The sequence below is a fragment of the Rutidosis leptorrhynchoides genome, chromosome 5 (genome assembly GCF_046630445.1).
Source record: "Rutidosis leptorrhynchoides isolate AG116_Rl617_1_P2 chromosome 5, CSIRO_AGI_Rlap_v1, whole genome shotgun sequence".
NCBI classification, from domain to species: Eukaryota; Viridiplantae; Streptophyta; class Magnoliopsida; order Asterales; family Asteraceae; genus Rutidosis; species Rutidosis leptorrhynchoides.
In genome coordinates, this window is record NC_092337.1 from 249,545,863 (window position 1) to 249,561,460 (window position 15,598).

Consider the following 15,598-nt stretch of genomic DNA (forward strand, 5'->3'; position numbering starts at 1 on the left):
CTTCATTAAAAATGGTGATGAAGCTTGTGTATACAAGAAAGCTAGTGGGAGCACTATCATGTTCCTTGTACTATATGTGGATGATATATTGTTATTTGGAAATGATATTCCGGTAATGCAAGGTGTTAAAACTTGGTTAAGCAAATGCTTCTCCATTAAGGATCTTGGAGAAGCACAATACGTTTTGGGGATTGGGATCTACAGGGATAGATCCATGAAACTGATAGGTTTAAATCAAAGTGCATACATTGAAAAGATCTTGAAAAGGTTCAAGATGGAGAACTCTAAGAAAGGTTTGGTACCTATTCAAAAGGGAACACTTCTCAGTTCATCTTAGTGCCCCACCACGAAAGATGAACATGAGAGAATGAAGAAAGTCCCATATGCTTCTGCCATTGGGTCAATCATGTATGCAATGATATGCACTAGACCGGATGTGTCATGCGCTCTTAGCCTGACAAGTAGATACCAGAATAACCCAGGAAACAGTCATTGGATTGCTGTTAAAAGTATATTGAAATACCTTAGGAGGACTAAGGATATGTTTCTGATATATGGGTCTGGTGAGGAGGAACTCGCTGTAAAGGGTTACGTAGACGCGAGTTTCCAAACTGATCAAGATGATTCTCGATCACAATCCGGTTATGTCTTCATATTAAATGGAGGTGCGGTCTCTTGGAAGAGTTCAAAACAGGATGTTGTTGCATTATCCACTACAGAGTCAGAGTACATTGCCGCCTCATTGGCAGCTCAGGAAGCTGCATGGATGAAGAAATTCATCGACGACTTAGGAGTGGTCCCTACCATTCAAGACCCTCTTGAGATCTTTTGTGACAACGAAGGTGCGATTGCTCAAATCAAGGAACCTCATGCTCACCAAAAGACCCGTCACATTGAGCGGAGATTCAACTACATAAGGGATGAAGTTGAAAAAGGAAAGATATGTATTCGCAAAGTTCACACAGATCTTAATATAGCGGATCCTCTCACGAAGCTCTTACATGGATCAAAACATGCAGGACATGTTTGTGCATTAGGGCTTCGATATTCTAGTGATTGGTAATGATCTGTTTTAAGTATTGTAACGGAACGAAATTGTTCAAACTCACTAAATATAATTATGGTATTAATTTATTTTGAGTTATGTTCCTATTTTGCATATTTTATCCATGAATAAGTAATTATTCTAAATTCCGTAGTCGATCACGTTTGTGGGAGCAAATGTGAGGTTTAGACTATTATGAACTCGGATTGGTATACATTCACGGGATGAATGTGGTGCAAGGTTGCAACCAAGGTTTATAGATATTTGTGGGATACAAATATGGGAAGACCCGCCCTCAAGACTTACTAAATGGAGCCTTTGTGGTTGATCACATGTAATCTTGAGTAAAGGCGAATATCATTGTATCCTCTGACCTGAGATACATATTGGGTTCAGATATTTACCAAGTATTGTGCCTTGATTCTTTCCTTCGCTATTCTGAAATATGGTAGTTCATAAGGAAGAGCTCAGGTACAATGCAAGGTACATATTTAGGACGTATGTAGTCAAGATGGAATTTGTCCCTCTTATTCGTTGAGAGTCAGATGTCTAAGGCCTGATAAAGTTAAATCTAGAAAGAGAGTGATCACTCTGTGTCTCTTGGATTTAACATGACATCTAGGACGAAAGGAAATAATGAAAGATTCACCTATTCATATTCGAGATGGGAACTCGAAAAGGGATGATGTTATTGAATGGCACAAAGTCATAACATATTGGGGGTGATGGACGGTCGTTAGGTGGTATCAATCACTTGCATTAATTCATATGTTTCTCGTGCAAGTGGGAGATTGAAGGTATTTCGTATGCCCGAGAGACATATTAAATTAATGTTGCTAATGTGTTATGATCCAAGTCGGGTCATACCCAATAACAAGCTTGCCGACACCTTAATCGTATTTAATCTTAATGAATGGATCATTAAATAAATACGCGACACTTGGATTTTAGAAAATCAGTTTTTCAAAATGTTATCACTTGAGATAAATTATTTGGATAATTTATACATAATTGTTTATAAGTTTAAATGATTATATTGTGTTATATTTTATAAAAGGGTTTATAAAATATAAAAGTAACATAAAAATATATACATGTTTTATATATATATCTAGTTTATATATATGTATAAATACATTGTTATATATAATATAGATAGTGCAGAATTTGTGACTCCAAGACTCACAAGCATGCCTTGTTAATGTTTACTTTTAATAACACACAAGTGCCAAGGTGCATGCTAATGTATTAACCAAGGCCTTGACTCAAGAGAGAGTGAATAACACACATAAAAGAGGCTTTAAAATTCTGGTTCTGTAGTCCATATTGCCGAACTGTTTTGAACTCAAAGGGGGTTCCTTTGCTTGCTATTTTATCACATTCAAGTGTTCTAAATCCTAACTAAATACAAAGTGTGTGTTGGTGATCAAAGCTTGTGGGTATAGCACACTTGAGGCTTCAAGTTAGAAGCTTTCTCAAGTCATCATCTTCATCAACTTCCTGCTCATTTTGGAGCAGCTGCTGTTCAGTTTTGGAAGCCAAATAAAGTGGTCTTGAAGCTTGGTTTATTAGCTCATTAAGGTTCTAAGGTGTAACCAAGTTAAAGGGTAGTGTTGGTGCATTATTTCTTCATCATTTCCTCTTCATTTTAGCACTCAAACTTTGTTTTGTGGAGGTATAAATCACTCCCTTCCTTTTAATTTGTAAGCATTATTTCACAACTTGATCCTATTGGGATTTAGCTTTAATTGGCTTAAAGTTCAACAAGTAAAATTTGATAATTACACGCTTCCGTTTATTAAGATTCTTAAAAGGTTTTAAGACTTCTCAAACTTGTTAAATCCCTACAAAAATGACTTCCAAAATCTATACATGTATATTATATAACTTATATATAGTAGTTTTATATATTTAAATATATTTATCAGATCTTATTATACTAAATAATACAAGTCATTTATTAATAAATAAAAATTTATATTAAAATTCATATATGATAAAAATATACTTTTATATATCTCAAATAATAAAATTTATAAAATTCACTTAATATCATAAAAATATAGTGGTATGTATTATTAATGTAATTACATTACGTGTGGTAAAAATATCTTTGTACGCATATTTATTTAATAAAATAATATTGATAATAATAATAATGATAAAAATAATAAAATGATAGTTTCAATAAAAATATTAATTTTTAGTAATAAAGATAATTTTAGTAATAACATCAACTGATAACAGTTATAATAATCGTTTTAATAATAATATTAAAATTAATGATAATTCAGTTGACCATATCTTTTAATCCGTTCATCGAAACCACACGATGGTGTGATATATTGGTTGTTTGATACACCAATGGTGGGGTCGTAAGGACCATGTTGTGTGAACTATCGGTTATTTTATATGCCGATGGTGGGGTCGTGAGGACCATGTTGTATGATTAGTGATGCGATAGCTGTGTTTCGCTCACATGTTGTTACGGGTGTGACAATAGTCGATTTTGTACACCTTTGGATTAGCGTAGTGGTAAGTGTTATCCGTAAGGATTTAGTTCTTCTCAGTCTTCATCGGTTTAGATGGTTGACCTTAAGTTTGGTATGTGGTTACTTTAGCATTGTACTTGGTAATGGTATGCTAATGGATTGATATCTCGGTGCGAGATTGGTTGAGTTTTCCTGATGTTAGGGAATGAACAGGGTTTTAGTGCTCGGATTGTGAATTTGATAAATCGCGGGTGATGATTTAGCTGTTAAGGGTAACTCTTTGAGAAGAATTGTCTAAGGGATCATTGTAGACTTCGGTTGTTGCATGTATTGTACATCTCGGGATGCGATCAAGTGTGTAATTTGTCATTGGATTAACCATCGGGTTAGCGAATTTGTGGTAGCGAATTTGTAATTAACCATCGGATTAACCAAAATTAATTTCTTCATCACAATTTGATTCTAAAATCATAAGATATCATCGTATCTTTCATTATAAATATCCTCGATATTTCTGAAGATATTTTCATAACTATTCTTATCGAAAATCATTTATCTCTTTGCGATATCAGTATTACATCATAAAGGAAACTATTCAGTTTCTATATTCTGTAAACATTCGAGTTTAAATTATGAATGTTTTTGAAGTTGTGTTGGGAACTGAAGCATGAGTTAATATAATATAATGACACTTGATCAACGTGATTATATTACAGTAGGTCATGCTGAGTTTCTAATGGAACGTGATGATTCACATATCATAACATCATCATGTGCCATGTTGCACTACTCTTACATTCTATCTAACCTCTAAACATATCAAGAACATATTATCTTGATAGTTTTATCTTTTCCCTTAAATTCAGGAAATCAACCGTGACTACGTCATCAGTTAAAATGAACCTGCATTTACTCATTTCACTCTTTTGTGATAGCTTCACTCGTACTCTCCACAAAAATCAAATTGTTTTATCTATATTACTCAATGATGATAAATCTCTAATTTTCAGCTTGTATGAGTCATGAAAACACACTTATTGTCAAACATGACAAATCCAATCAAATTTCGGGACGAAATTTCTTTAACGGGTAGGTACTGTGACGACCCAGAAATTTCCGACCAAATTTAAACTTAATCCTTATATGATTTTGACACAATAAGCACAGTCTGTTAAACCGAGTCTTAGAATTTTTGAAACTGATTACATGAATTCAATTACCCTTTGACTTTTCCCGACGATTCACGAACAATTGTGTGTAATTGAATATGTAATTATATATAAAAGTAAATTTAAGGGTATATATAATATTTTGAATTAATAGAATACACTTTAATCAATAGGAATTAAAAATGTAAATAATTTTATCAGATTATTGTTAATATAAGTATAACTATTATTATTATGATTAAGATTACGAAATGATGTTGTAGAAGCTTTAGTCATTAGTTCAGAAATTAAAAACGGAGATTTCTGATCACTATGACTACGAAGATAAAAGTTTTAATTATATTCTTAAGATTATAAAATATTGAGATCTTGGATATAAATATTATTAAAAGGATAATTAGGATTATAAATTAATTGTAATGTAAATATTTTTAGTTATTATTATTATTATCATTATTAATACAAATTAGCAATTTTAATTAAAAATATTATTATCATTATTCTTATTATTATTGGTATTATCTTGATATCTATATTATTACTATTATTAATATTTCTATTATTATTATTATTAGTATTTTTATTAACAGTATTTTGTTATTAATATATTTATAATTATTATTAATATTAAATATAAAATATAATACAATATATATATAAAAACAAATAATAATAAATAAATAAACGCGATATCTGTTTATTTATCCAATCAGCCTTTTTAATTTTCCTTCTCCTTCCTGGTTACCCGTGATAAATTGTCGAGCCTTCATCCCTTTAATAATTTCGATCAAGCTCATAATCTGGATCACACTCTCTTTCATTATTCAAACGGTTGTCAAACATTATTCTCAACATCTAGCTCCAATTTATCAATTTCTTTTCGTGTTCGTCGCTACCATCGATATTCACATCGATTTAATCTCTGGAATAATTCAACCTAGTTCTGGTTCAATTGAAACTCGATTCAGGTTCCTATCCTTCAACTAAAGCTTTCTGAAGCAACAACTGAGGTGGAATGACAACAATTCGATCTAGAACTCAAAGTCAACCTTCAAGCTACTTCGGTCAACGAATTAATTGGGACAAATTATCGATTTTCAGGTGTTAAATTGGTTAGTCGAGTATTCGGTGAAGGTTTTCAAGCAACTTTTATGTTTCGATTTTGGCCGGAAACGATCTAATTAAATGATTCAAAATTTAAGTTGTTATTATGTTCATCCCTGGACTGTTACATAAATGTATATATATAGATATATATATTCGTTTCTTACAGGATGATTAAACATTACTGAAATCTTTGGAATTATGTGATACTGTTATCATTCGAATTCATCTATTGAAATTGTTCGATAAGGCTACTGTTAACTGTTTCTTTTACTCCTGTTCTGCTTCTGTCAAACAAATTCTTCCTGTTATGATTATATGATGCTGTCGATGAGGTTTATTGTGATAACCGAGTAATGTAGATGATGATAGATTATGTTAATGATAGAAGCAAAAGGAAATAATAGGTGTATAAGGATGATGAGTAGAATTATGATTATGATTATAATTATGATTATAGTTATGATTATGATTATACTATGATGATGATGGATGATAGTCGTGAATATTACAAAGATGATGCGTGTATATCATTTTATGTTTACTTCTGCTTGTTAACGAGGATTACAAATGATAAAGATGATGAAGAGATTAGGGCGATGATGTTTATGATCATAAAAAGGTAGAATGATAATGATAAAGAATATCGTGATGTTTTCCTGTTGATTGTTTGTTCAAACAATCGACCACGAATTTCCTTTATTGCTGCTTTGTTTCTTTTCTTTGTCACAATCCAAGATCAAACCAAACGCAGCCTCATAAACTGATTGGGCTTAGTGATTTGTCTTTTGGGCCTGTCTTTCTTTTTTGGTTATGTTTTTAGGCTGCAACTTCGGTTGGGCTTTTAAATTGGGCTGCTGCTGTCCAATTTTATTTGTAGCAGTTCAGTCTCTTCAACACACACGCGCACCCATTTTTCTTCGATCATTTACTCCTATGGTATTAACTAAAACTCTAGTTCGAATATACACTTTATATATATACTATAACTACAATTAATATTACTAACATGTATTAACTACAAACATGTTAACTTAGACAAACTTGTTTGATCAATAAAAGATCTTGATTTGATTTACGAAAAACGTCTTGGATAAAGTAGATAAAATCGTAAAATATATATACAAATATTATGGTTATAAGTATGATAATCAAGAAGACTTATGAATAAGAGTACAATTTAAGAATAAGTATAAAGAATAGTGCTTCCAATATAAGTGATGATATAAAAGATGGTTATGATTATTAAGGTTAACAAAAATAATGTAGAACGATGATAATGTTATAGAACGATGTTGATATGATGATGATTATGATTGCTGGTATAAATTGGATTATTGTTAATATTATTATTATTATTATTATTATTATTATTATTATTATTATTATTATTATTATTATTATTATTATTATTATTATTATTATAATTATTATTATTATTATTATTATTATTATTATTATTATTATTATCATTATTATTTTTATTATTAAAACGATTTATAAGATTATTGTTATTATTATTACTAACACTAGTATTAGAATTAACATTATTATTATTATCATTAATATTAATTTTATTGTCATTATCAACATAAGTATAATTATCACTATTAGTATTGTTATTATTAAAAATTATTATCGTTACTATCATGTTGACAAAAATTATCATTTTTGCTGCCATTAAAACTATATTATTATTATTATTATTATTATTATTATTATTATTATTATTATTATTATTATTATTATTATTATTATTATTATTATTATTATTATTATTATTATTATTATTATTATTATTATTATTATTATTATTATTATTATTATTATTATTATTATTAACAATATCATTATTAATACTATTATTAATATTATAATTATCATTATTACCAGTATTGTTATTATTAACATTATCATTATAATCAAATACATTTAATTATGTTATTAATGAAACACATAATTTATTAAAATAACAAGTATATCATTAATAATATATAAATTCGTTCGATTACAATTTTATGTGTTAATATATATATTAATGATATAGGTTCGTGAATCCGAGGCCAACCTTGCATTATTCAGTTTCGTCGTATGAATATTTTTACTACAAAATATCAGATTGTGAGTTTCATTTGCTCCCTTTTTAAATGCTTTTGCAATATATATTTTTGGAACTGAGAATACATGCGCTGCTTTTATAAATGTTTGACGAAATAGACACAAGTACTTAAAAACATTCCACGATTGAGTTACGAGTACACCGGATATCACCCCTTTATAGTCTGGTAATCTAAGAATTAGGGAACCGAGCCCCTAATTGACGCGAATCCTAAAGATAGATCTATGGGCACTCACAAGCCCCAGTCAGAGAATTTGAACTTCTTTAGTACTTCGAAATCGGTATACAACCGCCAGCTTTAAAAGATATGATCTGTTTGTGAGGGGTACACAACCATCATATTTAAAAGAGTGGTCTGTTTGTATGCTTTTGCATGACCGTGCGGAATGTCGGTATGTGGGGGATATTCTATATGCATCTTGTTAAGGTCGATTACCAGGCGTTTATATATCGTATGAATGATTTTCCAGCAGTGAGCAGACCTGCACAGATTTTTTTCTAAATATGAGTATCTTGTGGTCTATTATATTATTGAAAATTGATTATTTATGATAAACTAATGAACTCACCAACCTTTTGGTTAACACTTGAAAGCATGTTTATTCTCAGATATGAAAGAAAGCTTCCGCTGTGCATTTGCTCATTTTAGAGATATTACTTGGAGTCATTCATGACATATTTCAAAAGACGTTGCATTCGAGTCGTTGAGTTCATCAAGAATATTATTAAGTCAATTATAGTTGGATATATTATGAAATGGTATGCATGCCATCAACTTTCAATCTAATGAAAGTTTGTCTTTTAAAAACGAATGCAATGTTTGTAAAACTTATCATTTAGAGATCGAGTACTCGACCTCTATATGATACATTTTACTAAAATGTATCATATAGAGGTCGAGTACCTCGCGATGTAACCAGTTGTAATGTATTCCTCCAGATGGATTAGGACGGGTTGTTAGATCTTCTCATCCGCGCATCCCCTTAAGTATAAGGATATATTCAAATCAACTCGCTCGTTGTAAGAAGAGTTCACTCTCGTTCAAAGATCACACCTTTCGTGCGATTTTCTTTCGAAAATGTAATGTAAAATACTTCAAAAATCTATGAATTTTGTTATCCTCTTGGAAGGGGCTGCTTAAAACATCTATAACACTGATGCGGTTACTCTATATATTTCTTCCTTCGTTGGTTGCAACTATATGTTGTTCTAGTCGATGTTAACCCTAACTTCAGCATGTAACCGAAGGCTGATAGTTACATTATGGAACTGTGCTTTCATTTCATCCATGGATAAGTTCACATACAGTATGTTAAACTGAGTGATATCATTCATTGTTCATTCAGACCGTCCTGAAGACACTATAAATAATTATGGCTTACATTGCATGTAAGTCTGATTAGTCACTCTCAGCTAAAATTTCAATTCATTTAGGGGTTAGTAAAATTCGTGGCTAACACTATCCAGACATCAAATCGCATGGTTGTGATCACCATGTTTTCCATTCTATCTGTCAGCTTTGTATTGCGACATAAGCGCTCAATATTTTAGATGGGTTTGGTAACATTCATAATGCATTTCATGCATCCAGCTTATTGAAGATGCCTGTAGGGCTAAAAACATCATCTTTCCTTTTGTGGATATATATTCAGATGACATATTCATGTTAACAAGAAACGAAATCAATTTATTGATATTAAGGTCAAGAGACTTAATTAATGGCATATACCTATTCTTACTTTTATACGCCCAAGTACCTTTAAAGGTAAATAGCTCACTTCTGAGCCCACAAGTTTCTCAGAACTTTGATACGCTCTTTCTTCTTCAAATTCTGTACCGTTGTTAGTCACTCCTTAAAATTTTGGGACGAAATTTTCTTTAACAGGTGGGTAATGTAATGACCCGACTTTTTTGACTTTTAATTTTATTTATTACTTTCACGAAACTGCACATTTGTGCGTACTGAGTTAGATTATTTTCTGGGATCATTACTGATACTAATTACCTTCGTTAATATTTTAAAACGCATTATTAAGTGCTTAATCACTTAACATGATCCTTGAATGCATTTACGACTGTTGGTGTCACTTATTGTTTAAAACGAGCTACGTACTTGGTACACGTTAAACTTTTGTCATAATTGGGATATTATGACTACGTAAACTTAATTTTTATTTATTAATGACAATTACTTGGCTTGATGGTTTATTAATTACGCTTAGTGTTTACTAAGGCTCACTAGTTACCTTAATGGACTTCCATGGCCCAACTTACTCAACTTAGTGGACCACTTAATGGGTTAATTAGCCCATGTAATCATAAATGGTCCACGTAAGTAATGAGACAAGTATCATGCATGCTTATGTACTAAGGCTTGCATTATGTCTCAAACCACCCAACATGTCAACATCACCTAGTACCACCACCACCGACCACACCAAGCCACACCACATGAGGCAAAGATGGTCCCCTCACCCCACCCCAAACTGTCGGCCACCCTCACCCCATCACCACCACTTTATTTTTTTTAAACTCTCATTTCTCTCATTTTCATTTCATTCAAACACACAAACTTCTCTCTACTTTCTCACCCTAGAGTTTTTCTCTCAAACTTTGAAGAACTTGTAAGTTCTTGGTTTCTTTTCTTTCTTTTATTACTTTAATTCATATATCATCATCATCGTGAACAAAGATTCAAGTTTTGTAACTTGAATCTTCATAACTTTTGTTGATTTAAACTTTGTTTTGAAAAGTTTTCAAGAACATGAAGGATTCAAGCTTTTTAGCTTTAAATCTTCATAATCTTGTTAGATCTCTTTATTTATGTTTAAAGATCTCTTTAAACATATGTTTATGATCTCTTTATTTATGTTTAAAGATCAAAACCTATGTTTATGATCTTCATGTAAATTGTAGATCCAACACTTTATTTTATGGATCTTCAAGAAAGTTTGAAATACAAGCTTATTAGCTTGAAGTTTCTACAAAAAGTTAGTTAAGATTAAAAGTTTACTAACTTATGATCTTCTTTAGTTTGTTGTACTTTAGATTTGTGACTTGTGTTTCATTAAACAAAAGATACAAGCTTACTAGCTTGAGATCTCATAAGTATTGTTAAGAATCCAAGCTCTTTAGCTTAGGGTTTCATTTTTGTGTTTAATCTAACTTCCATGACTTAAGATCTTGCTTATCTAGTTTGATTCAAGGTTTATAGCTTAATAGAACTTGTACTTGTGTGGAAACTAAGAAATTGATGTAACTTTGGTTCATCGCCTTGCTCAAACTCTCAAATGAGCTGTGTTTTATTTCTTAGTCTTAACTTTGTGTATTTATGGTTAAACTTTGGTTAAAGTGATGCTAAAACAACAAGATTTGTACACTTGAGGCTTATACGCATCAAGGATGAGAACCATGATGAGCATCAAACACCAAGAAACCCACCGGACCACTTGCTTTCTATTTTTCAGGGTCTGATCAGGCTCCTGGGCTTCTGAAAAAGATGATTTACTGATAGTTCGGTTCGAGTAGATGAATTTTCATTTAGGCCTCGCCTAAATCCGATATACGGTTTAGGATTTATATCCTTCCGAAAGTCACTACGCCTTTGTAACATTGTGCTAAAATTTCTGACCTACTCGCACTTAAACCGTCGCCACGGTCAAACGAAGACGAGTTAGGTTCTGAAAATTGGTCAACGGTTAGAGGACTCACATACAGAGCCTTGTCCACTAGTCTCACGTCATTTCAGTTTGTATAGAGGTCGTAGCAGCTGAACGAAGTCAGCCATTGTTTCGATCTCTATTCTTGAATGGAAACTTACCTTACTTTTTACGTATGATGTTGATGATGATGATACTTAAGATTTAACTTAGGTACTTTTAAACCCTTTGGGATGATTTACTGACTTAGTAACTTTTAACTTAGGTTGAGGACCTTTCGGACCGACTTACTTGCTTAATTATCTCGTATCGACTTTTACCGAATTTTCACTGTGAGTTATAGCTCCCTTTTACTCTAAACTTTTTGGAACTGAGAATACATGCATGTTTTATGTTTTACTTACTAGGCACGAGTACTTAAACTTTATATATGTGTGGGTTATATATGAAAGGACCCGTTCATATCGATTATAAATGATTCATAATAGTTGATTTCATTGCGTGGTATTTGACCTCTATATGATAAGTTTTACAAACATTGCATTCGTTTTGTAAAGACAAACTTTCATTTCAACGAAAGTTGACAGCATGCATACCATTTCATAATATTTCCAAACTATAAATGACTTAATAATAATCTTGTTGAACTCAACGACTCGAATGCAACATCTTTTGAAATATGCCATGAATGACTCCAAGTAATATCTCTAAAATGAGCAAATGCACAGCGGAAGACTTCTTTCATACCTAAGAATAAACATGCTTTCAAGTGTCAACCAAAAGGTTGGTGAGTTCATAGGTTTATCATAAACAGTAAAATTTATCAATTTTGATAGACCACAAGATTTAAATACAGTACACCTATCTCGTGTACAAAACCATTTTTCATAATGCTTAGCAGAGTAGGTTCGTATCCTTTTCTCCCCCGTAGGTTGCCTCGCGATTTTTAAATAACCGTACACAAATCTCGTGCAGAAAAATAACATACACATAACCTGTGTATAAAATCATTCTCTCGATACATAACATTCACTTTTCTTTCATAGCTTGGCTTGGTAACCGACCTTAATATATAATGCGCATCAATAATATCCCCAAAACAGAACATCTCGTCTGTATAATAATCATATAAACTTCGAAGTACTAAACACCACGCCCACTAGCTCTTCTGTCTAGTAAACATTCTGTATGGGGGTGTTAAACCCAGTAACTACCTTTAGGATTTGCGTGAATTAGGGCCATACCCGATTCTAATTCTTAGGTTACCAAGGAATAATAATTAGGGGTAGTGACAATTATCACATCCAACTAATTCAATAATAATTCACAGAACTTCTGTCTGCATAAATAATTCATTCGAGGAATGTTTTGCTTGTGTCTATCTCGTCAAACATTTATAAAAGCATCTTAGTCCAAAAATATAGATTTCAAAGGCATTTAATAAAGCAGTTGTAAAAACAGCGCATGTATTCTCAGTCCCAAAAATATAAAGAGTAAAAAGGAGCAAATGAACTCACAATACGATATTTTGTAGTAAAAATATGCATACGACGATACTGAACAATGCAGGGTTGGCTTCGAATTCACGAACCTATATCATTTATATATATTAACACATATAATGTTAATCGAACAAATTCGTATTTTATTAGTGATATACTTTTTATATTAATAAATTAAATGTTCCATCACTTAATTAACTATATTTATTTTATATATTTAAATAAATATTTAATATTTATCATAAAAATATTAATATAGTTTTGTTTTATATATATATTATACTTTTATATAACTATTGTTTATTTGATAAAAAAAATTGTATTATAGTAATGATAATAATAATATTAGAAATTCATTAAATTGTAACTTAATTGAAATTTTAATCAGTTCCATAGTAATATTTATATCTATAATCTTTATATTAGTAATCATAATAATAATAATAATGTTAAAATTAATAATAATAATTTTATTATTATTATTAACAATGTAAAAAAAATTAATGAAATAATAATAAGAGTTTTAGTAATGACTACCTTAAAGGAGTAGCTAAAAAAAATGCCCAATTCCGGATTTGAATTCGCGATGTCCCGCTAACCCGATAACACTCCTTAACCATTTGCTCTATCACCCTTTTTCTGTATTATATCATATCCTACTCTATTTGACCCAAAATTTCGTGTTCCCAATTTCTTCTTTAAATAAAATAAAAAAAATGTCTCAACCAAGACTTGAACCCGCGACCTCTAGCTCCCTTACACATACACTAAACCATCTGCTATGTCAGTTACTTCTTATTATACTCTACCTTTTTAAACATTTAATATGTACAAAACTGTTTGCCTTTCTCTTAACTAAAACCCATTTATTATCTTCATAGTATCACATAAAATCATGATCATAACCTCATCTATTTATCATCATCGAATGCAACATAAACATCATTAGAATCACGTCTCCAACTTCATCTTAACATCATATGCTCATCATCATCGTTATCTAATCCTAACATTATCGTCATATTTTTATGTCGTGATTGTTTTAAACCGAAAAGATGGACACAATAATGGCTTTAGAAGCAACCAATACACTACCATCATCTTCCTTTCGGTCAGTTTATAAAACTTAATATTTGGCCTGCTTTAACCAAACCCGGTTACATTCTGGAGCCCAACAAACGTTTGAATCTTGGCCCAAATATAATTAAGTTCACGGTCCCCTAAACTTCCCATAGTAGATCAATTCCCATCTTCACTAATACACAAGTGGGGTTATCTTTAAAGTAATTTGTTGGTCAAAAAGAAGAAGAAAAGGCACACGCCTATTGTAGTGACCCGAACTTTTCCATGTTTATATATATTAATTGAGATTGATATTTACATGATTAAATGTTTCCAACATGTTAAGCAATCAAACTTGTTAAGACTTGATTAATTGAAATATGTTTCATATAGACAATTGACCACCCAAGTTGACCGGCGATTCACGAACGTTAAAACTTGTAAAAATGACATGATGATATATATATGGATATACATATGGTTAACATGAGATTATGATAAGTAAGTATCTCCATAAGTATATTAACAATGAGTTATATACATATAAACAAGACTACTAACTTAAGGATTTCGAAACGAGACATATATGTAACGATTATCGTTGTAACGACATTTAAATGTATATATATCATATTAAGATATATTAATATATCATAATATCATGATAATATAATAATTTAACATCTCATTAGATATAATAAACAATGGGTTAACAACATTAATTGAGATCGTTAACTTAAAGGTTTCAAAACAACACTTACATGTAACGACTAACGATGACTTAACGACTCAGTTAAAATGTATATACATGTAGTGTATTTAGATGTATTAAAATAATTTTGGAAGACTTCAAGACATATATCAAAACACTCATACTTAACGAAAATGGTTACAGTTACTTTCCCATTCTTTTCTTTCATCAAGAATTCTAGTCGTATTCTTACCCGTATTATACACAGCTTCAAAACGTAATTACTATGGGTATATACCAATAGGAACTAGCATGGGATTCCACTCTTGATTATGTCATGTATGACTAATTAATTTTAACTTCTACCATGAGCTAGTCAACTAACTAGAACTCCTTTTAACCCCACTCACCACTCACCAATTACCACTCATCATTCACTCCATTTCACTTCCAATTCTCTTTCTAATTCTCTCTCAACACACACACACTATTATGAACGTATTTTTCCAGTAGTTAATAATCATCTTCATTAAAAATCACTTCAAGAATCAAGCTATAATCATCATAGGAAGAACACTTCAAGAACACTTCAAAAATCCCTTCAAGTTTACAAATTTACTTCCAAGCTTTCTAATCCATTCCAAGTAATCATCTAAGATCAAGAAACCTTTGTTATATACAGTAGGTTATCTTTCTTATTCAAGGTAATATTCATATGCAAACTTAGATTCAATTTCTATAACTATAAACAATCT